Raw genomic sequence first — 23,884 nt, 5'->3', positions numbered from 1 at the left:
GGGTTTAATCACCTAGAGTCTAAGCACACGGGTATTCCAGCCTAATTCAATTCCTATCCATTCATTAGGGGAAATATTCATCACCCAGAGATTACAGCAGAGCCAAAACTCTGAATGGATTCTAAAGAGCTGTCAATGGAGCGATAGCTGCATCAGCCTGTCAGGAAGTCATACTGTGCAGGGATACCCTGCAGCCTTGGCCATGCTAAAACCCTGATCCTAACAGATTACTTCACAGGTCCCTTATTTTGTAAATCTCTGCAGACCTCAGGGTCAGGCACCGAGGGGGATGATGAGAGAAAGATATCAACTGCCTTTGAGAACCCCTGTTTTAGAAGGGAAATACATGTCCCCTGATTTTGTTTTGTTTTTGCTAGGTATTGAATCCAGGGCACTCTACCACTGGGCTACATCCCCAGCCCTTTCATTTTTTAATTAATTAAGTAATTAATTAATTTATTTTGCAGTGCTGGGGATTGAACCCAGAGCCTTGTGTTTCTGAGGCAAGTACTCTACCAACTGACCTATATCCCTAGCCCTCATTTTTTTATTTTGAATCAGGTTCTCATCAAGTTGTTGAGGATCTCACTAAGTTGCTGAGGCTGGCCTCAAACATGCAATTCTGCCTCAGCCCCCCAAGTCACCAGGATTACAGGCATAGATCATCATGCCTGGCTGCCCCTGTTTTTAGGGAGCCTCCAGCCCACTGGGGGAGGCATGACTTCCACTTCTAGACTGTTCTGAATTATCTGAAGAATACTGAATTATGAGTGATCAGACATCTTGTCCTAGAATATCTAGCAAGAGGCAAGAAATTACCTTTTCATGAAGGGAACATAAGAGCATGATTCCTCCCAGTCCCTACTGGAAATGAGTAGCAGAAGTTGGGCACAGAATTTAAGTATAGATTCCATGTCATGGGATGATATGACCTCCCTTTTGTCATGGGGAAGCTGGGTAAGGGGCTGAGTGTAAAGGCCCTCTCCAAGGTTGGATTTTCCCAAAAAGGTAAGACCCTCACTAATATCAGGTGAGAGTCACCTCCTGGTATTGAGAATCTTGGACATATCCCTGTACATATTCCTTGCTCACATCCCCACCTGAAGTTTGGAAGGTTAGTTTGTTGGTCTTCTCTGCTTTCCTGGTGCTACCCTCTGTCAACAATTTTTCTTTTGTTCTGCTTGGCAGTGGAAGTGTGGAGGTCTTGCTTTAGGTGGCTCACATTCATCCCAGGGTATGTCTACACCAAGAGCACAGGGTTAGACTTTGGCCTCAAAGCTCATAGTGTTTCTTTTCTTTTTTTTAAATATTTTTTTCAGTTGTTGATTACCTTTATTTCATTCATTAATTTATATGTGATGCTGAGAATCAAACCCAGTGCCTCACACATGCTGGGCAAGTGCTCTACCACTGAGCCACAACCCCAGCCCTCATAAGTGTTTCTTGACACCACTGTTGCTGAGCTTCCTTTCTAGACATGATCCTGAGAGTTCATGAGAACTGGTCACCTTCAAAACCTGTCTCTGCGCCTTTTGCTCACCTGGGATAGGACAGAAGTATAGGAGAAGGGAAGCATGGGAGCCAGGCATGGTGGGGCACAACTGAAATCCTAGCCACTTGGGAGGCTGAAGCAGGAGGATCATAAATTTGAGCCCAGGCTGGGGCAACTTAGCAAAATCCTATCTCAAAAAGGTATATATATATATATATATATATATATATATATATATATATATATATATATATATAATTATTTTAAAGGACTGGAGATGTAGCTCAGTGATAGAGCACTTGCCTAGCAGGCATGAGGCCCTGGGTTCCATCCCAGTACCACAAAAGGAGAAGGAAAGAGGAGGGGGAGGAGGAGGAAGAGGATGACAACAACGAGGAAGATGAAAAGGAAGAGCAGGAGAAGAAAAAGAAGAAAGAAAGGGAACATGGAACTCATCTTGGGGTTAGAGAGCTTCCTAGAGCAGGACAAGTAGGAGTGTCTGAGTGTGTGTGTTCACAGCAGCTCTTCCCTACTGGCCCCTTCTGCTTCCTGGACACTCCTTCTTTCTCAGATTCTTGGGACCAGTTTGTGGCTCAATGCCTTTTAATCCTGTCTCCTTGATTCTGTTACTCTCCCCACACTATGCCCAGTGTCCAGCATCTAAAGGGAACTCTCAGCTCTGGAACTATGACCAGGACAGTGTCCCGGGCATTTGGTTGGAAGACTCCAGACATAGAGGATGAGGTCTGGATATTTTTCAAAGGGAACAACCAGTGCCTAGGAGACACACAGGCTCTGCTACTCTCAGGCCCATATCCTTAGAAAGGAATCAGAGCCACAAGAGCCTGATGGAGGTGACAAGATCCAGAGAAGAAATTAAAATTGAGCTGAAACACAGTGATACTTGAGAATTATCAGTTATGGGGGCATCCACAACTACCTCCCTGTTTGGGCACAGGTATAACCTACCTTGGACTTGAAACCTGGAGCTAGGTCCTGTCTTCTGAATGGACAGTAGTAGTACAATTGAGAACCTGGCCTCAAACTTTTTCTCCTTTACTAGCTATGTAATCTTAGGTTAGCCACTGTTGTGTGTCTGACTCCAGTTTCCTCCTCTCCAAAAAGGAGTGTATCAGTCAGGCTGAGACCTCAGGACAGAGATACATTACAAGGGACTGATGGATATAATCACAGGAGTTGGCATACTGGGTCTTTTTTAAACAATTTATTTATATTTAAATTTTTTTGTTTGTTGCATACTTTATGCTCTGATGCCTTCCTAAGGAGGTGGGCCTTGGAGGTACAGAGCCTATACATGTGTATAAAATACCAAGGAAATCCATCTCAAGGAATTGGCTTGTGTCAATTGCGTGAGTTGGTCAAGAAAATCTGAAATCTGTAGGGCAGGCAGTGAGGAAGGAAAGATCATGAAAAAGCTGGAAACTCTGGGCTCTGACAAAGATGTTGTCCACAGGCAGCCAGTCTGGAAAATCCTAGCAAAGGGAGAGCAATCAGAGACCCAGCTGCTATTTGGAGTCTCCTTCATGAGGGAAAGTATAGACCCTTTTTCATGGGTAAGGCCCATGGAGGAATCTCCCTACTTTAAAGTCAAGTGACTAGGATCTTTGATTACATCTTCAAAATCCCCTTATAGCAGAATCTAGAGAAGTGTGTGTTGAATAAGTGGGAGGTGTGTGTAAGCTAAAAAAAGAAAAATCTCTGCCTTCCTTTCTGTTCATCTCATAGCTTAACCTAGCCTAGTCGACAGGAAAAAAAAAAAAAAAAAAAACAGGCTGGGGAAAATTATTTTCATGATAATTAACAGATTTTTTTTTAAAGTTCCAGATACATGAGACTAAATGTAGGTGAGTGGAACTTACCTGGCAGGACTTCTATCTCAGGAGAAGCTGGGACATCTCTTCCCTTAGCAATAGGAGTCTAGTGAATTCCTGTCCTTAATCATTGGTCAGAAGTAAGGGCATCTCTATAGGGCTCCTGGGGTTTGTAGATGTGGTGTAGGATCTCAAGATTAACCAGCACTATGGGGATCCCCTGCTTTGGTTTTCGGGCCACCAGAGCCAGAGCTACAGCAGCAAGTGATAGGATTGGCCTTAGTGACCGGTAGGGCTTAAGCAGGTAATTACCCAGCAAAAGCTGGGAACTGACAGGGTAATTATTAGCTTCTAATTGCAGGGCAAACCCAGGCCGGGATCCTCTTCTCCAAAGCAGAGGGCATTACTATTTGCATAGCAATTAATTACTTTGGGAGCTACAGAATTTAATTACCCACTAGTCCGCAGGAGCCAATAATTAAATTACTCTCAGAAATAGGGTATTTATTTCCCAGTTAGGCTGAGCAGGTAGCCCCCACTTGGGGAGAGTGCCTGGGTGGTGGCCATGGATGGATAGTAGATTCTTGGCCTAAGCAGGCATAGAGCAGTGATCTCAGTGCCCAGCAGAGAGTGCCAACTCTGTGATGCAGAAGGACACCCAGGCACACACAGGTACAGATTCACCTGGGGCCTAAGGACAAAGGGCACTAGGTGCTGGTCATAACTCACAGGCTGGTTCTTCATATGGGGGTCACACATTCTATGCAGAGCACATAGATCCACAGAGAATCACATGCATGGTAAGAAATGGGAAAAGAGACCAAAGGGAATATTTTGGCTCAGTCATTTTGCCCAGTCATCTTGCCTAACTTGTGTCAACATTTAAGAAGGTCTTTTTAGTATTATGTACTTTAGTTAATAGGTTGTGATTTTGGGCCCATCATGGAATCTTTTTTCATCCCTGATGCCTCTCTGGGATGGGGTTTGAACTTGAAGGAGCTCAGAAAGAGAATTAGAGAGGATGTCTGTTTGACATCATTTGTTTTAAAAATAAAATCGTGAGCTAAGTTTAATGTCCCTGCATCAAAATAGCCATATTGGAATGCCACATGCTCCTGGGAGACCGGAATTCATAAAAGGCCTTGAGGTTAGGGGCATCTGGAGGCTTCCCAATAGAAAATGGCCACTTGGATGCAGCCCTTGCTTCTTCCTCTTGGTAGAAAGGAGCAGCACAGAAGTGAGAAGGAGCTAAAGGGATGGGAAAGTTACCAGGATGTAATTGGGTTAACTTGCCCAATGACTGGGATCTTCTGTTCCCCAGGCCTCAGAAAGTCTAGAGGCTGGAGGCCATGTGCCTGCCACGCCCCATAGCTTTCCCCTCAGTCCACCAGATCCCTTCTCCACATCATTGCTTCCCATTCATTTCCTGGGGGTCAGCAGCCTGGAGGTTGCTGAGGCAAGGCAACTTTCACCTCCATTCCAACTGGAGAGAGCATGGGGTGAAGTCCCTGGCCTTGGTGCTGGGGATTCTAGCACTGGGGCTGCCTTGTTGCCCAGGGAGTTGCTCAGTCTCTGGGTTAGTGGACCCCCTGTCATAGTGCACTGCCCCCTCTGAGGAAGGATGAAGAATAGGGCTGACTTCTCTTGCTCTTCTCAAGTGAATCCCACCACATTATCTTCTTCCCTCCCCTTCCCCAGCTGATTATCAACCCTCTGCTGTGTGCAGGTCCAGCGCTGGGTCACCCTGCTGCTCCACTGCTGCCTTTGGGGAGATAAGTTTCTGACTGCTCTCAACTCCCAGCTACTTGTCCCTTGAAATTCCCTTCCCAGATCTCTTGCTGGGCTCCTGCCCCTACCCCAGGTGGGATCCTGTGGAAGCTTGTAATGAAGTTCTCCTTGACTCTGTTTGGGGCACCCACCACCCGAGGAAAGGAGCGGCGGCCGGCCCTCAGCCCAGGCTGCTGACAGCAGCAATCCATCTCCATCACAGTAATGGCGTCCCCATTAATCGGCCATAAACTAATAAAGCAAGCACTTTCCACCCCTCATCCCCCCCCAACTTCATTAAGTCTTTAGTACATTAATATGTCTTACTTAGTGTCAGCTAAGCCTCTTTCTCTGTTTGGGGTGGAGCTCAGTGGGTTGGGCACCTCGCCCAGTGGGTTGGGGGACATGACCCCTCCCCTGGCCTGGGCAGAGGGGCTGCTGACTCAGGGCCACCCACTCCTCCTCTCCCTCCTCCTACTCCACCTGCTGCCCCGTGAAGGGGCCTGAGAGACTACAGTGGGGAAGAAGAACAGGAGGAATAGGAAACCCTGGAGCAAGAGGGGTGGGCAGAAAGAGGAGGAAAAGAGTGGAAAAGGAAGGAGGAAGCGGACCATTGAGGAGGAAAGGGGAGGCTGGAGGAAGGAGGAGGAGACGGGATGGGGGAGGAGCTGAACACCTCCAAATTAAATTTGTGATTCAGGCATCAGATGGGCCGACAGCCAGAGATTAATTCGACTGATCGAGTTATAAAGAGCGGGAGGCCTGGGTAATCAATCTTGCAGCTGTCAGGCCGACAGGCAGGAGTATTAACCTGGCGAGACGGCATGTACGGAGAACTTCTTCATTTCATTCACCCTTACCACGTCCCTGACCACCTCTGGCCCATCTCTCCAAATAATAATAATTGTGGCTGTTAACGATGACAGAGACAGGATGAAGGCCTGGCTCCTCCGGCCAGGGCTTCCCCTCCTGGAGCTCCTATCCATTGCTCGGTTTGACCCCTTCCAGGAAGTAGAGCAAGTCCCTGCTCTCTACCCTCTGAGAGGAGAGGACTCCGAGGAGACCTTCAGACAGGTCAGAAGTGGGACCAGAAAGGTACTTTGAGATAAAGGACAGTGTTCTAGAGCCCTCCCACCCTCCGGGGAAAGCCCCCTCCCTGACTGGCTCAAACTCTGGCACTTTCAGCTCTGGGCAGGGAAGTTGGGCTCCAACAAGGTCAGACTGATCCCTCCTCTGGGTGCTTACCCCTCTGGCCTCTAGTCAGAGCCCTGGCTAGGGTGACTGGGGGCTCTGTCCCTGACACAGGCCCCTGGGTTGGGCACCACTCATTCTTCCTGGCAAGCCACCCACTCTTTTCCTGCTCACTCTCTGCCTGACAGTGTCAGTCTGCACCTGGGAGTGGGGTGGGGGTCTCCCTGCAGAGACTTGTGGAAACACCATCCTTAGGGCAGAGAAGGGGGGGGCACTGCCTTGAAGTTGACACCTTTCTCAGCTCCAGCTAATTTTCACATCCTTCAAACTGATGTCTCTTTCTCCCTCCTTGCTTCAGGGAAAGGAAGAAGGAGAAAGAACAGTGTGTGTGTGTGTGTGTGTGTGTGTGTGTGTGTGTGTGTAGAGATAGGTAAGACAATGCTATGGGGCACCTTAGAGCTTCCTGGGAGTGAGCCACCTCATCAGTCTTCTGAAATGGTCATGCCAGGGTAGACTATAGGTAGTGGGAAGCTTGGAGGACTGAGGTGAACAGATGTGAGTCCTTCCCTCCTTTCTCAGTAGGAACCAGGCACAGGGCTAGTTGAGGGGGCTATGGTCCCTATTGTAATGTAACAGTATTCTCTATTCTTACTGTCATTAATATTACAAATCCAAAGACCTGCCTCCTACAGGCAGTAATACTATAACAGTATCTCTCATTTATTGTGTTTTAGGTGCCAAAGTCTCCCTGCCCCCAATGCTAAGGATCAAATCAAGGGCCTTGAACACATTAAGTAAGGGCTCTACCACTGAGCTATATCCCCAGCCCTAGGTGCCAGAGTCTTGCTAAGGGTTTTATACACATTACTAGATTAGTGTTCACAAAATCTATGTGAACCTAAGATAAAACCCATGATCAAATTCTATTTCAGCCCCATTTTACAGATGAAAAACTGAGGTTTAGAGAAGTTGGGAGACTTATCTAAGCTCACACAGCCAGGGAATAGTACAGCCAATACACGTTCCCCAACTGGAGTCTCAGCATAGTCTAATATTCTCCCTGGTCCCCAAATTTCACTTGCCCTGTCCTGACCCCTTCCTTCACTGGAGTTTTCCAGCGTTCCCTGCTGTGATCTGGATGTCTCCAGCTGAAGTTACCCAGGCACTGGATCCCTCTGGGCTTGAGGAGGGTGGTGCTACTGTTTGTTCAGAGGGTGCGGAGCAGGGGGGTGGCTTGTGTCAGAGAACACTCATCCAGGGCAATTAGAAGAGTGGGAGCCCCACCCAGGAGGTTCCCCACTGCTCTGCCCTGGAGTAACCCCAGGGAGTGGCATTTGCCCACTCTCCAGCCCCAGTGCCTCTTGGGAAAGGAGAGGGTACTGACTTGCCCACACCACCCGCCTCCCCCAGGGATGGAGCAATTGGAGGAATGCCATGCTGGGTGTGCATTGGGGCTGGGGTAGATTCTGATGTGGATGAGCCTGGAGAGAAGGCTCTCCCTCTCACCTCCTGACCCCAGCTGGGGCTGGGCTAGAGGGGGAGTGTGGAAGAAGGCCTAGTTGGGACATCAGGAGTTGGAGGCTGGAGACAGGCCAGCCCCTCTCCCAGGCTCCGTGGGGCCCATTTCAAGTGGTTGCTTCCAGGCTGGGCCAGCACAGGGAGGGGGAGTGGGAACAGGGAGGCTCTTTCCAAGCCAGAGTTCAAGGGTCTCCTTTCCTGGGCCCATGCCCCCTTGCTCAGGGCAGCCACTGATTCTGCCCTGTCAATCTTGTTGTTTACTCCTTTTCCGGGACCAAAGCCGAGTAGAAGGTCCCAAGTTTCTGGAGACTTTATGTGGGCCACCACTGCCCCATCTTAAGGAAGCTCTTGTTCCTGGAGTGAGGATGAATGGAGACCCTGACAGACCAGAGTTCTTCAGTCTTAAGATTTTGATAACTGGCATGGCTGGGAGATTGAATTTGCTGTGACTACTCTCTACTCATTGCTTGCCTGACCCAGTAGCCTTCCTATTCATGCAGGAATCTGCAGTTGTGGGGGCTTCTTGTGGTAGTAGGAATGGAGGTGTCCTCTGGTTTCTAATTCTGTCACCCCTATCAAGACTGATGTGGAATCAGAGCCCAAGGCTATCTTATCATGGTCACACTGATTGTCCCTTGTACCATGTCTGTGCCTTTGTTTTCCATCCATAGGTCAAACATTCTCTCCATGATCTCTGCCTCTTCTACCTTAGGATGAAGAAAGGCAGGTTGCAGGAAGGAGAGAGAGGAGATTTTTTTAAGGTAAATCACATAGTACACCTGCTTCAAAAATTTATCATCTCTCTGTGCCTCAGTTTCTTCACCTGTAGATTGGGAGAAATGACACCTGTTTCCTTGGCTTGTGGTGATGACTAAATAAGATGGTGGAGAGGGCCTAGCACTGTGTTGGCACATTGTGAGTGCTGAGTAAATATTTGAAATTATCAGCCAGAGTCGGGCAGAACCTGGGGTGTACGGAGGACACGGGTTTCAGGAAGATGCTCTTCCTTGCCTTCCATTTTCCTCACATACACATCTTCCACCCCATACTCTGTGACAAGTCTAGGCAGAAGCCTTCAACTTGACAATCCCCACTATGAAAAGCTCTTTCCAAGACTGGAGAACACTGGTGTGCTGGAGAACATTAGTGTGCTGGCTGGGGGATGTGTGTGTTTCTACATCCCTATTTTGAAAAAGGAGTTATTTGGACATCAGCCAGGCTGTGAGTATATGTGAGTGAGTGTGCATGTGTGCATGCGTGTGTGTGTGTTTGTTCAGGCTGTGGCTGGCACCAAAATACTTGCTGATTAATCTTTGTCTTCATGTACCCAGCTATGGTCCCTGGGAAGCTCCAAGGCCTGAGCTGGTGTCCAATGGGCCTGAGGGGGCAGAGTCAGGCCCAGGAAGATGGATTTTCCTGTCCCCGGCCCGCACCCAACAGAGAAGAGGGGACGGCTGCTTCATTATGTTTAATGGGATTATTGGGGGGGGACAGTAGTCATGGGGCATTAGCTGCTAATTGGGTCCATAATAAAGTTAATAAAGCTCTTATGGTCTTTGCCATTAAGTATAATTAAGGGGGTGCTCTGTGGTAAGGAGGGGGGTGTTGGCGGAGAATGGGCATTGGGCTCTGGCTGGCAGGAAGGAGCCAGAACAGGAGCAGGTGATGGGGAAGCTGGCGGCCATGCCAAGGCTGGGAGCTGCACTAGCTTCTGGAGCCCATCCCTGATGGAGTCTCCAGCAAGTCCTTTGGGGAATGGAGGGAATGAAGTGGACAGGAATGGAAGGAGGTTTACTATGTGCTGTTCATAAGAGTTGGGGGGGGTGATTATTAACTCTAGCCCAAATGCCCACACCCTTGAAGAGCCTCAGAACATGGAAGAAATGCCATCTCTGAGGAGAGCAGACATGAACAAAACAAGTATGGTGCTGGCTTTTGTTTACTGTGTGACCTGAGGAAGCTGAGGAACTGCTCTTGTCTCAGTTTCCCCTCCTGTAACACCAGGGTAATAGCATGGTCATAAGGATTCCGGGGGGTCTGTGGTAGGACAGAGCCAGGCAAGTCTTGTTATTTTTATCAACTTTAACTTATTTTGTTTTGCAGTTATACAAGGAATGCCTGATGAAATCTTCCTGCATGTACAGAGGCATACAGAGTGACTCTCCCATCCCACTTGTCCCTGGCCTGGAGTTGGCAGTTATTCTTCTAGAGTTCTATTTTTAGTTCCAGAGTGTCCCTGTATATGTAGAAGAGGAGGAACAGGTCCTTTTGTTTTGTTTCTCTCTCTCTCTTTCACAGATGGAATGGTATTTTGTCCTGTTTTGCAATTTGCTTTTTTCTCTTACATTTGTCTTTTTGATCTTTCCATGCCAGCCCTTCATTTTTGTCTGGACACTCAGCATTTTTTTTAAAAATTGTGATACTGGGGATTGAACCCACGACATTTTGCCACTGAGCTATATCCTAGCCCTTTTAATTTTTTGAGAGAGGGTCTCACTAAGTTGCTGAGGTTGGAATTTGCTATCCTCCTGCCTCAGCCTCCCAAGCTACTGGGAGTACAGGTGTATACCACCATACCTGGCTTAGCTCTGTATTCTACAGTAAGAATGGAATACCATTTATTTTAAATAATTATCTAATGATGAGCACTTAGATTGATTTCAGTATTTTGTCACTTAAACAAGAGACTATTCTTGTATTATTTTTGTATACTTGTTTACTTCCATGAGCTAGAGTTCTAGAAATTGAGTAGTTGAGTTGAAGAGTATATAATTTTATTTATTTTTGTATGTATAATAAATGTTTGTTTTTGAAAGGTAAAATGCAAGTACAAGAATATAACAGAACTCTGTCTCCCACTGTAAGCCCTCAGTCCCTCTTCCCTTAGGCTACCATTGTTACTTCTAGATTTTTTTCAAACATATTTTGGGAACTGGGAATATGGCTCAGAGAGTGGTAGAGGATTTGCCTACATTAAAAATTTTTTGAGTGGGCTAGGGATATAGCTCAGTTGGTAGAGTGTTTGCCTTGAATGCACAAGGCCCTGGGTTCAAGCCCCAGCAACAAAAAACCAAAAAACAAACAAACAAAAAACCAAAAAAACCCTCTTTCTCCCCAAACACACAAAGATTGCACCAGTCTATCTGTCAAGCACAGTAGTTGTAAAGGCTGCTTCCTGAATGCTTAGCTATAGCCACATGCATTGTGCTGTGGCACACTCCTGGACAATGGAGGTTCTTCAGTGTTCCCTGGCAGTTACTGGGACTGGAGTCCCAAGCATAGCACTGTGCTTGGCAGAGAGCATAGTTTCCCCCAGGAGAGGCCAGGAAGGAGGGGAAAGAAGTAAGCCCTCCCCTCTTCTCGAGAAGCCACCAACGGTAAATGGGTAAACACAGTTGTCAGAGGGGAGGGAGAGTTACAGTCTGGGTCAAGGGTTAATGCGGATGGAGCTACTGGGACATGCTGCACAAAGCAAACAAAACAAGTTGGGGGAGGGGAGGGGCCAGCCCTCTGCAAGGGCTGGACACACAGGCCAGCCTGGGCTTGGCTTTTCCCTGGGCAGCTGCCATCATGGGCACAGGCTTTGGACTGATGAGGACCTTGTGACTGGACTGCTGGGCCCTGTGGCCAAAGGGCAGCTTTCTACCCCCAAAACCTGGCCAACCCAGAGCCAGCATGGTGGGCCTGCTGAACAAGCCCTGCAGCACCTCCAGGGCCCCTCCCAGGTAATCCCCCTGCAGCCCCGTCTGGAGGCTTTGTGAGGTATTAGAGGTGAGCTAGGCGGGTCGCCCTGGAGCCAGGCATACAGCTTTTAGAGCATTCCTGGGCATTAGGCCCCTGTCCCAGCCCAGCCGAGCCTGTACCCTACTGAGCCCTGGGGCTCCTCTGCTGCAGTCACTCCTGGCCTAATTACAGGTGTCCATGTCGGGGTCAGTGGCAGGGTTAATTTGGGGCTTGTCCTGGGGTGGCCAGGGCTCATTAATGGAGTCCTGAGGAGTCCAGGGGATGAACCTCGAAAATAGGGGATTAGAGCCTGAGGAAGACTGCTGGGAAGGCTGGGTTAGTTAGGGAAGGGAGGGCCTGAAGCCCAGGGTCATTCTCAAAAGTGTGTTCACGCTCACCCAGCCAGCAGTCAGAGACAAGCAGGGGCTCAGATACTTGCCAGAGGCGCACATGCACATTCATACTCACACAGGTTCACACAAAGCCACACACCAGAGGACTTAGAGCTGCTTCCCACAAAGCTTCATGGTTCACAAAGACTGGGGCTTGGAGCAGATGGCCCAGAAACCTTCTCCAGCCAGAAACTCAGGCCTTCTTCTTCCAGGTTTCTCCTGGGTCCCATCAGGCTCTGGCCAGGGTGATGATGCTCCCTTCAACTATTCTTTTGACACCTCCTCCCACCCCAGCCCTAGAATTCTGATGCATTTTTTCTGTGGGTAGAATGGCTTAGAGCAAGCTCCCAGTCTGGCTGGGAGAAGGAGGGGGTATTCCCCTACATCCCAGAGTCTAACCTGCCTCAGAGGGTCTCTGAGCCCAGTTGTCATCCCAACTCCCAGAAGAATCCCACACCCATCCTGTGCATCATGACAACCCTTGAGTTCTAAGGGAAGGCTAGGCCACACTGCCCAGAGGTCACTAAGGAGGAGGAAGAGGAAGAGGAGGAAAGAGCTGACAGGAGCCAGGGCTGGGAGGGGTTGAGCTGGGGGAAATCACTTAACCCTAAAGCTGCCACTAGTCTTTGGAACCCCAGCACTGATGGGGGCCAGCTGGAGCTGCTGAGGACAGAGAGGCCCAAGTGTGGGAATGAAGGGAGTGGGGCCTCCCAGGGCTTCCTGGGTCAGCTGGGAGGAGAGTACCAGGATCCTTCTTCCCCAGACTGTCCCCAACCACTTTCCTTAGGGTGTGGAGACAGGGCCTGGCTCCCTGGCTCTATTGCTAACAGAGAATTTTTCCAATATTAACCACTCCCTGCAAGTGAGCTGGCTGATGTCACTTCATTCCTAGCAGCAGGCAGGTTGTGTGCTGAGGGGCGGGTAATGTCAGAAACCCAACATTTGACTGTGGGAGAGTCAGGTTTTCCCAAGGATGCCTTCTTCCATCTGTTCACCCTTCCCAAGCCTCCCCCTTGACTAACATGTAGAAGTGGCCCCAGGGCAAAGTGACTCCTATTACAAAAACAGGCATTAGTCCATCCTGTGAATTTAATTTCTCATCAGTAAAGGTGCCCTCAGGGCCAGGCTGCCACCTGTTGTCACCTCACCCTTGATCCTAGGCATCCAGCATTCCCTCCTTGTGCTTCCAGTCTCCCCCATGCCATCCCCAGGACCCCCCACATACTCCAGGCCTGTAATTGAATATTAAGGCCCAGAAGCCAGTGCAAACAGCAGCATTAATCACCAGCAACCTGGCAGCCTCCTGCCATAGATCTTTCTCACACGTAAAATAGCTCATGTTAATCATTGCTGCTGATTTATTGTCTTCTCTGCCTTGTACATAAATTATTCACTATTGCCAGACTGCTTGGAAGAATCCCGTAATGAGGACTTCTGTCCTCCCATCTCTGAGGTGGATCTTCAGACCTCTGGGTCTACCCAACTGTGGATGTTAGCTGGTCTGGCCAAGGCATGGTGCACAGACAAGGGGATCAGGGGATGCTGGGAAGAGGAAGTTCACATTCATGAGTCTCCATCCCACCCGGGGGCACATATAGGGGTTCTCAGCTCCAGGAAGCTAGGCCATGCCCTCAAGACCTCTCCAGCTATGGATAGAGAATCAGGACAGAATGGGGGGTGATGCTGGGTAGACCCTGGGCATCCTAAGGCTCTGAGGGAATAAAGCAGGGGAGACTTTACCTGAGGTTCCTGCTCCCCATCCAGAGTCTCTCCCACTAATCAAGCCCACTTCTGGGAGTTCCCCATCCCTGAAGCAGGATGTAGGCATGTCCCTGAAGGACTTGACCCCTTCCCTCAACCCCTGCCCACCTCCCATCTACCCTGGGGTCTGGGCTGCTCTCTGACCACACTTTGGAGAAGGCCGCTGCCTGATAGTAGTAGCAGTAGTTATGACAATGTCCACCAGATGGCAGCCCTAAGACCCAGGACAGCAGCTGCCAAGGCCGGAGGCAGCACTGGGTGAGGAAATGCCTCTGGAAAGGTCAACTCCACCAGGGGAGGGTGACAAGGAATTGGTGGAGATGAGGTCTTGTTGAGGTGGAAGTCCTTAGCCTCAGTGGGACCAGAGGACAAAACCATCTCATACATCAAACTCCACAGGGTACCATCCTCAAATGGAATCATCTCAGAAGCACTGGGAGTCCAGAAGGTGTTTGTGGGTAGTAGGACCCAGGAGGGGAGGTTGTAGCCAGGCTGACTTCTCTGGCCCTGTCTCAACTGCACTGAAGTGTAGCCAGCCTGTCAGAGCTTCTCTTCCCAGGCTCAAATCCATTGCCTTCCAGTCCATCTCTCATGGCTGAGAGACCCTGAGAAGCAGTCAGAATGGGAACTACTGTTGCACGATGATGCGTGGGGTCCAGAGAAGCCCAGTGTCATCTTCTGCAAACCTGCAAGACTGTGAGTGTTTGGACCCAGTCCACTCCGTGTCCCCTGCCTTCCCACAAGCCTGCTCCTCCCCCACCCCACCCCCACACTTGTGGAATGGTGAGCTACCCAGAGACATAAATGGGTCCTAAGAGTTGGGAGACTTGTAACTTCAATCCCAGGCTTGCCAGTGGGTCACTAGCTTGATACCTCTACAAGCCCTTCATCCCCCACATACACTATGAGTGTGATCTTGCACTATCCACTGATGCTGGACCGAACACTACTACGGTACCATGGTGTGCAGTGCAGAGTGCTGCATTACCACTGAGCAACAGGCTGCTTCCCCAAAGACTCAGGGCTCTGGCCCTTTAAGTACTCTGAGCCGTGAGGGTAGAGCTGGCAAAACCAGACTCTGAAGATTGTCAGGCTTCCTTTAACCCCAGCTGCCTCAATCGGAGACCTAGGAAAATATCTGTATTTTATGTCCCTTTACCAGTCCTTGCCTAGTTCCTCCCCAGGCTGGGATTCTTTGAAGAAATTTGCTGAGATTCTGGAATATTCTCCCTGCCCCGGCTCCCAGCACGGCCTGTAGGTCCTGATGACTTCCCAGCCCAGGCAGAACCTTTTCTCCTGCTCTTAGGCTCCTTGAAGGCAAGATCAAGTTGACCCCATCAATGAAAACCAATATTTCTTCAAGTACAGCTCCTGCACCTGTTTCAGACCCACTGAGCAGGAGACTGTGGGGATGGGGTCCAGGGAACCAAACTGACACCAAGCTTCCTACAGTTTAAGAACCACAGCACAGACTTCTGTAAAGTCAGGCCAACATTCTCACTAACCCTGCAGCTTCCCCAGGGAAACCCCATCCAGGTCGGAGTGGAGGTGTTCTAGTTGGCATTAGAGTACTGACTTTGTGCGGCAGCTGCCCAGGAAGTGGGCACACCACTGGCATCCTCCCTGTCCTTCCACCTGGCTCTACTCCCTCCCTGCCAGCCTCTGACCCTTCCACACCTAGTTTGCCTGGCCTCCCCAGCCCCACTGTCTTCGTGTCTGTCTTCACATTTGTTTCAGGGCTGCCCTAGCCCAGCTTGTTTATCCTTCGGGGGTCCAAGTGGGTGTTTCAGCCCCAATTATGCTCTGACCACAGTCACCACAGATACCAAAACAAACGCCCTGGGCGTCAGTGGTGGGGGAGGCTCAGACAGGCTGGTGCCAGGGGGCCTGATAAAGGGGGATCCGCTTGGGCTTGGAGGTGATGAGAGCTGCTCCTAGTGATGGGGCCCTGGGGAGAAGGGGCTTGTGGGTAATTGGCTTCCTCAGCCATACCCAGGCCAGAGGGGACAGGGTCTTGGTCTCAGCACCTCCCCTTCCATTTCCCAGTGTTCTCATGGTCTCATCTAACAGAAGTCTGGAGAGGGTAGGGGTGACTTGGGAAAACCTCTTCTCTCCAGCTACTGGTTAAGTCTGGCTCACTTCCAGAGGATGAAGATCTTGATTCTTCAACTCAGGCTTGTCCATGGAGACACTTTATCCCCTCTCAGACCTGTGGTCAGGATCCAGGAAAGGAAGTAAATGTCAGGGATTCTAGATCCAACCCTGCTGTCCTGTTCCTGTGACCTGAATTGCAATTCCCTTGTACTGTTCCTTGGTTTCCCATCTTGAGGTCAATTAGCAGAAAATAATTCCAGTCTGACTACACATAAGGGAGGAAAATCCTGAGCCTGTGAGTTCCCTGGGCTACCTGAAGGAGACAGTGAAGTTCCTCAGGAGCAGGGGAAGCAGGGAATGGTGCTGCTGGGGTGCGTGACAAGGTAAAGAGGAGAATGAGAGGCTCTGATGGCGAGTGAGCCCCAAAGGACAAGACACCAGGCATCCAAGACTGCAGGTTATGCTGGGGCCCCTCCGGTAATCTTGATGCCTGAGCTAGGGAACCCGGCAGAGGGCATGCTCAACAACCCTCTGGCTGTCTTATCCCCAGCTGGGAGGAGCTGCCCTCACTGCTGCCTTCTCTGGCTTCTGTCCCAACAGCTGATCTTATCCCACCCTTGGCTTTCTGGTCTCTCTCCTGAAAAGGCCACCTCAGCTCTTCTCTCACTGTCCAATCTCTGCAAGAGACCACACCTGGGAACGTCTTTAATAATAATAATACTAGCAAGGCTCTGAAAACCAGGCCTCATGTGTTTGCTGGATGCTTTTGCAATTTGATCTCCTACCAGTTCTGCAAGGCAGGCAGAGGTAATAGCCCTGCTTTATAGAGGAAAAAGCTGAGATTAAGGGAGGTTAAGTCAGGAAGTGGTAGAATTGGATACAAACCCAATGAGCTCTGACTTCCCAAGGTTTTTACATCAGGCTCCAGATCCTGTAGAGAGTGGTTGCTCTGTATTTGCTGAACCAGCCAGCCCCTGGAAAGTTTAGGGTCATAGCTTCGGTGGGGATTTCTCTGTCTTCAGTTTTGATACTTATGTTCAAAGAGACCTTTTGGCCACTCAGGACTCTGGAGCCTCAGAATCCCACTGGAGACCTGGGGAACCCAACTCAGTCTGAGCTAAATTGGACAAAGAGCATCAGCTTCTGCTCCATACTGGTGGGAGCAAATTTTCACACCCTCAGCTTTGACTGTGCAGGGCATGTGGGGCCCTGGTTTTCTGGCTCCCTTGAGGAGGATCTCCATGAGGGTGAGTTTCTCTTCTGATCTCTGCTCTGCCCTCCCTTGTTCATTCAACCCTGGCTTATACCAAAACACAGGCAGCCTCCGTTCTGGGGCTGGGCTCACAACATGGCAGGTGGAGGGATAGCAAGATGGCTGTTAGCCCCTGACATCAGCTTCCCAGCCTCCCTGGTCCTAGGCACATGACCACTGTCAATAAGGTGGGGTAGGGCAAGTGGCCTCTGGCCTCTGGGAAGGAGGGAAACCACCAGGGACTCAGGTGGATGAGTGTGGATACATCTGGGCCTGTATGATTATGCTGGAGATGGGGCTGTGTCAGTCTGGGACTGTGTGAGTGCAGGCCCCTGAGGTGGGGCCAGGCTGGGTGTGTGCACCAGTGAGAGTGTGAACATGTGGGTCTCTGAAAGAATGAAAGTGAATAAGCAATTGTGCTAGTGGTGTAACCATGGTGGCATGGGTGTCCAGGATTATAACTATGGTGTCTAGGTGTGAAAGCACAAAGATGAGTGCAAAGGGTAGTTGCTTGGCTGTGTCTTAGAAGGAACATCACAGAAGGTTCAGAGGCCAACCATGCTCTGCCACAGACAGCTCTGTGGCTTTGGTTGTATTGCTTCTCTAAGTGTCTATAACTGCAAATGGGGATAACCCCTCCTGGGGTTATCATGAAGACCAAGGGCAGGTGTGTGGTGGGGAACACTTATAAATCTGTCCCCTGTAGGTACCTGGGAAGGTCAATGAGCTCTTCTCATCATCTGCCTCCCTCCTGCACTTATACCCCATAGCATGCTCATGCCCTAGCCAGGTGCCACACCAGGGTAGGGTGACACCCCAGAGCTGCAGCCCAAGACTTGGGGTCCTGAGTTCAGGAGGACTTGCTAGGGAGGGGGAGAGTGAACAAGTGTAGCTGCCACATCTGTCGACATCAACTCCACAGTTTTGCCCTGAGGCTGTTCCCACCTCCAGCACAAACCCATGTGTACCTCCTTACTCTGCTCCAGATCTAAAGGGCTGCTCCTTCACCTCACTGGCCCCACACACTGTGGATTCTACTGCCTCCATCCTCTATGAAGATAGAGGCCCACGAGTGGAGGCTGTCACTTCCTGTTGAAGATAGTAATAATGAATATTGATGATGACATGGCCTCTTGCCCTGGTGAGCATGACTCAAATCTCTGCTTTGTTGCATGCTTGCCAATGGAGGAAACTCATCTAAGAAAGGTGACAGAGCAGCCTGGAAGCTGAGGAGGAGCAACTGAGTTAGGGGATGCTGAGCTAGCACCCAGCTGCAAACAGGGCAACCCAAGGCCCCCCAAGGGGAAAACAGGCTGAATATCCTTGAAGTGGTTGGTCTGAGAGGGAGTCAGAGCTCGCCGTTGGGGAGGGACATCTGAGATCAAGAGTGGGATAGACCAGAGTGCTGAGCAGAGATTCAGGAGGGGGTATGGGGGAGACCTCTAGGAGACACCTAGTTCACCACAAGTCAGCCAAATAGGATCCAAAACCTAATGTGCTTCTCAGATCCAGATTTCCCTTTATCTGGGCTTCCTTATCTGGAAGGGAGCCAGAGAGGCATAAGTTGGAGAACCAAGTTATTCAGAAGTCCAAGTCCAAGTCTTGGCAGCTGCTGGCAGGATCAAGGGAATGAGTGAAAGCTAATGATGTGCTGGGCACCAAATAAGGACTTTACATGTATTATCGTAGCATATGTTTACCACATCACCTTGAGGTAGATTCTCTCATTATCTCTGTTACAGATGAAGAAACAGAGGCAAAGATGTTATGTCACTTGCCCAACAACACTGGGCTAGGAACTGGAACTGGAACCCTGGTGCATGTGATGCTAGAGTCTGTCTTCACCCCTGAACTGCTCTGCCTCTGTGGTCTTCATTACTGGCCTAAGGCCTCAATGAAGTCCTCCACCTGGAAACAGCCTCACTGGATTCTTCCCAAAGCAAATGTCAGGTCAGAGTAAGGTTCATGCCCAGAAAAACTGAGGCAAGGAACATATAGTAACCCCAGAGGGATTTAGCTGCAGTGGGAAGAGTTAGGGATCAGGGCCCAAAAGGACTGAGGTTCAGTTTTACTCTGCCTCTAATTATCAAGTGAATTTGGCCAACTCTTTAACCTCCCTGAGCTTCAGTTTTCTCATTTGGGACATGGGTGTGGTAGCAGAAGCTACCTGTTAGAGGTTATAAGGTACAAATGAAGAGATGTGCAAGGAAGGTTTTTATCAACTGCCAATGACTGCCTAGCGTAAGTGATTACTGGGTCCTGTAGCCACTCAATATTTGTTATGAATTTTTGGGTGTGAATCCAGTGACTGTGGATGCAACCAGGAGTCCCTGGGCCTGGACTTGTCCCTGAAATGACAAATTACAAGTCAAATGAGAGTATGGTCCACTTGCCACCTTCTACCTTCTGTTTACCTTTAGATCTTTCTACCGTTACGACTTGGGCCCCAGACCATCTTTCCTTATCTCTGTAAAATGAGGGACTCTAGTTCCACCAATTTTAACATTCTAGGGCTGGAATGCAGGGTAAGTCCCTGCAACTTTTGCTAAAGTAGAATTGCTGCCCCAAAGAGCCCCTTTCTCAAGCAGTGGGTAAAAATCTTGGTATCTTGAGTTTGTCCATGTCAGGTTTCACTGCTGAACCCTTTATTCAATCATTTAACACACACATTTGTTAAAATGTATCTTAAAATTATAAAGCAAGCTGTGCACGTTTTCTTGCTGTGAGATACACAGATGAGTTAGGTTGGGTGGTGTTCACCTGTAATGCCAGTGACTCAGGAGGCTGAGCCAGGAGGATCACAAGTTTGAGACCAGCTTAGGCAATTAGTGAGCTTCTATATCAAAATAAAAAAAAAATAAATAAAAGGACTGGGGATATAGCTCAGTGACAGAGCACCCCTAGGTTCAATCCCCAATACTGGAACAAAAGACATATAGATCTATTTCATTTTGTTGAACTGCTACATATTAAGTATTTTGTAGCAGGGAAGTACCATTGCTCATTTAGCCATTCTGACCAGTAGATTGTTAGGTTGCCTCTAATTTTTCATTGTTATAAATAATGCTTAGTGAACTCCCTAGTATGTGGTTCTGTGGGCAGACGCAGCTATTTAGTTAGGATAATGGATATGTAGAAATGAGTTGCTATGATGAAGAAAGGCATCATTAATTTTAATAGAAATGGCTGAAACACCTTCCAAGAAGACTGAACAAAATTTTTTGTTGTTTCCAAGAAAGGAGAAAATAGCCAGTTTATATATACTCTCTCCCACATTGGATCCTGTTGATGTTTTGAATTTTTGCTAAGCTAATGGACGAAGCAAGAATACATCTGATGTTTCTTTTAATTTGCATTTCTCTAATTGTGATTGCTTTTCTCTCATAGTGTGCATATTTTCCTAAGTTCATAGGACCCTTTGTATTTCTATTTCTGTAAATTGCCTGTTCATGTACTTTGCCCATTTTTCTATTGAGTTTTTAAAATCTTTTTCTTATTGGTGTGTTGCAATTCTTAATGCTGGATGTTCATAGTTGTTATTCTTTAGTTGCTCATCTTTCAATATCATTTATGATCTTTTATATCACAACAGTTTTAAATTCAGATGTAGTATATTTGTTAATGTTTTCCTTTATGGCTTTTGTGGTTACTGTCTTATTTTTAAACAGCCTTTTCTAATGTGAAATTACTTAATTTTAATTTCCATTTTCTTCTAACATTTTTAGTCAGTTCTTTATATTCTTTGGAGTTTACTTTGTGAATGGTGTGGTAGAAATAATCCTTTTGTGGGGCTGGGGATGTACCTCTGTGGTAGAGCACTTGCCTAGCATGCTCATGGCCCTAGATTTGATCTCTAGTATAAAAAATAAATAGCAATAATAATTCTTTTTGTAAATTAGAGCTTGGAGATGCCCCACCATCACAGGTGTCTGGACTATGATGAAGCTGATTTGCTAATACCAAGGCATGCTGTACTTGTTTTAATGATTCAGAAGTGAAAGCATTTGTAAGCAATGGTGGGTATCAGGTGAGGTGGAGGAAGAGAAGGAAGTGACTTGAGGGGAACCCTTCACAAGGCTGAGTGAAGATAAATGGGCACATCGGCCTTCACTCCCATTCTCACCCCTTGGTATGAAAATGACTTCAGTCAAAGAGTGTAGCAGGTACTCTCCAGAGGACCCTGAGAGGACCTAGCCGGGTGTGTACCTGGTGTACAAGACCTCTTTCCAGCTTGTCCTACCTCTCCCCACCTCCAAATAACATGTTGGTCCCTGGAAGGGAGAGACTGTGTTCTCTTCATTTTTGTTTTCCTCACACCTAACACAGAGCTAGTGCCCTTGAATGAATGCATGTGGGTATATGTCCACACTTTTGTGTGCTTTGGCTGGTGTGTGAAGGATGTGCTTCTGTGCACACACTGAGAGAGCTTGCAATCACAATCCACGTACCCATGTCTCAGACGTGGTGGGCTTTATGTGCTGGTTAATATACCCATGTGTCGGTGCATGAGAACATGTGTGTTTTCCTTTTCTCCTCCACTAGTTTTTCATTTTCCACTTCCTTGGGTCATGGGGCTTTCTTTTCATAGGTAGGAGTATTTATTAATGATGACAAAGTCAGTATCCTTATAGTTTTTCCTTCTTTCCCCCTCTTCCAGTATTCTTCTTTTTTCTCTTCTCTCCTCCTCTTCTTTTTTCACATTGTTCCCCTTACCTTTCTTTACCCTTCAGGAAGAAGGTCATCTGAACTCATTTTGCCAGTCTGGTCATTTGGGCCCATTAGTTGCCTCCTAATGAGTGACTGCCTTTTTGGCCCCTACCCCTAATCCAACTGGGAAGGAGAGATTAATTAACTGCTGCCTCGTACATACACATGCATGCATACACACACACACACACACACCTGCACACACACAGACACACACATTCCTATGCATGTTTGTATGCCCCTATGCACATAGGTAGATACCATACATATGCTCATAATAAACATGTGTGCATCCTCTTCTCTTGACCAATAATATTACCAAGAGGTCTCTACATAGAACCCTAGAGAGAGGTCCTGCTCTGCTCACCAAGCAGCAAACCCATTGGCAAGTCCACACACCCCAGCTCTCTCCAAAAGGTCCATGATTCTAAATGGAGTCCAAAATTCATATTTTACAGATAAGCAAACTGAAATTCAAAGTAGAGAAGCAATGGGCTCAGATCTGTCAGTCAGAAGTCATACTTCTGGTACTGTCCCATGGCCTCTGATTCCCAGTCCACTGCTAAGCAGTCAAGAGAAAGAAATGGAATGTCCCACAAATGCCCACTCTGGCCATGATGGAGCTGTGGGACTTTAAAGGTAGCAAGTCCAGGTTAAAGTGTGTGGACATGATCTTGAAGGTGACAGGAACCTGGAGAGGCCCTTAACACCTGTCATGTTTAAAGGAGGACCTGAATGCCCCGGCACCCCTGTGGCCAACCGCTTGGGAAGTGAAGTGTATAACTGGGACTTTGCAATTCATTTCTCCTAAGGCCCCAATCCTTGGAGGGACTGGGCCTTGTTCCCAGACTCTGTTGCAAAAAGAAGTTAAGGACACATCTGGGGGACCTTCTGGAAACTTATCTAGGAGGGGTCGCAGCAGGGGCAGGGGTCTTCTAGAGCCTCCCCCCAACACCAGGAGCTAGAAATATTACTCTCCTTGGCCCTCTCCTGATCCTAACTGGGAGGTTCTGTAAGATTGAGGCCTGTCTTCTGTAGCCCCTGCTAACTCTCAAGGCCTCCACCAAACCACATCCCAAGCCAATATGGACCCTGCAGCAGTCTCTGTTCGTTCCCAGGCCACCCCCTGCCCTCCCCTTGAACAGGACTCAGCTTGGCCCTTCACTTCTGGGTTGTTTCCAAAGGGAGTTTCCTTTTCCAGCATAGCCCTCACCCTACTTTAAAAAGCACAGAGTGGCAGAGTCCTGGCTTGAAGGAGATGGAGCCTTCTGGTAGGGCCATCACTGTGCCAGCCTGGATGGAGGAGGTAGTGGGTCCTGGGGCAGGGGAAGTGGAGGACACAGGTTCTAGGTCAGGAAGACTTGGGTTGGAATCCTAACTTCCCTACATATTGCCTGAGTGACTTTGGAGAGCTACTTCCACTTTTAAGAGGTTCCCTAATTTTTTTTTATTTTTAATTTTTTGTAGTTGTAGATGGACAACATGCCTTTATTTTATTTGTTTATTTTTATGTGGTGCTAAGGATGGAATCAAGTGCCTCACACATGCTAGGCAAGCACTCTGCCACTGAGCTACAGCCTCAGTCCCTCCTTAATTCTTAAATAAGGAGAATAGGACTTTATTCCAAGTATTAGAAGCCATGTATAATGTCTAATATGATTTGCCTATACATGCATTGGCAATTTCAGGAAGGGTATACACACACACACACACACACACACACACAAAGAAAGTGGTTACCTCTGGGGGTTGGGGGTGAAGCTCAGTAGTAGGCAATGGGGCCCAGGATTCCATTCCGGCACCAAAAAAATCAAAAACAAAAACAATGGTTGCTCCTGGAAATGGAATAACAAGAGGAAGGAAGAAGATTTTCACTTTGTCATCCTTTGTACCATTTTAATTTTACTATGAAGCATATTCTACATTCAGAAAGGAAGGAGAGAGAAGAAACAATGAACCACTACCAGCCAAGTAGCCAAGCCTCTTCTGAGTCAACAAATGGTAGCTTTAATTGTTATCTGTTAAATGTGTAACAACCCTCCTTCCTGGAGCATTGTGTCTAGGTGTGAAAGTGATTTGTAAATAAATTGCTACATAATGCAAGTTATGATTAACATCTAGGTAATGATGATGTATGTCTATGCACAATTATATA

At 48.2% G+C, this 23,884-nt stretch overlaps 1 long non-coding RNA gene across 2 annotated transcripts; it reads left to right on the top strand.

The window, feature by feature from the left end:
* The first annotated feature begins 11,376 nt into the window (after positions 1–11,376).
* Positions 11,377–20,531, top strand: LOC306660357. Of its 2 annotated transcripts, none has more exons than XR_013763598.1 (3): positions 11,377–11,525; positions 14,076–14,372; positions 16,833–20,531. It is a non-coding gene; the product is annotated as an uncharacterized lncRNA (long non-coding RNA). The 2 variants fall into 2 exon arrangements; XR_013763599.1 differs by having other exon boundaries at positions 11,377–14,372; positions 16,833–17,017; positions 18,009–20,531.
* The last annotated feature ends 3,353 nt before the right edge of the window (positions 20,532–23,884 follow it).

This window comes from Sciurus vulgaris (genome assembly GCF_902686455.1).
Source record: "Sciurus vulgaris genome assembly, chromosome: 4".
Lineage (NCBI taxonomy): Eukaryota > Metazoa > Chordata > Mammalia > Rodentia > Sciuridae > Sciurus > Sciurus vulgaris.
This window is presented reverse-complemented; position numbering and strand designations above follow the sequence as displayed.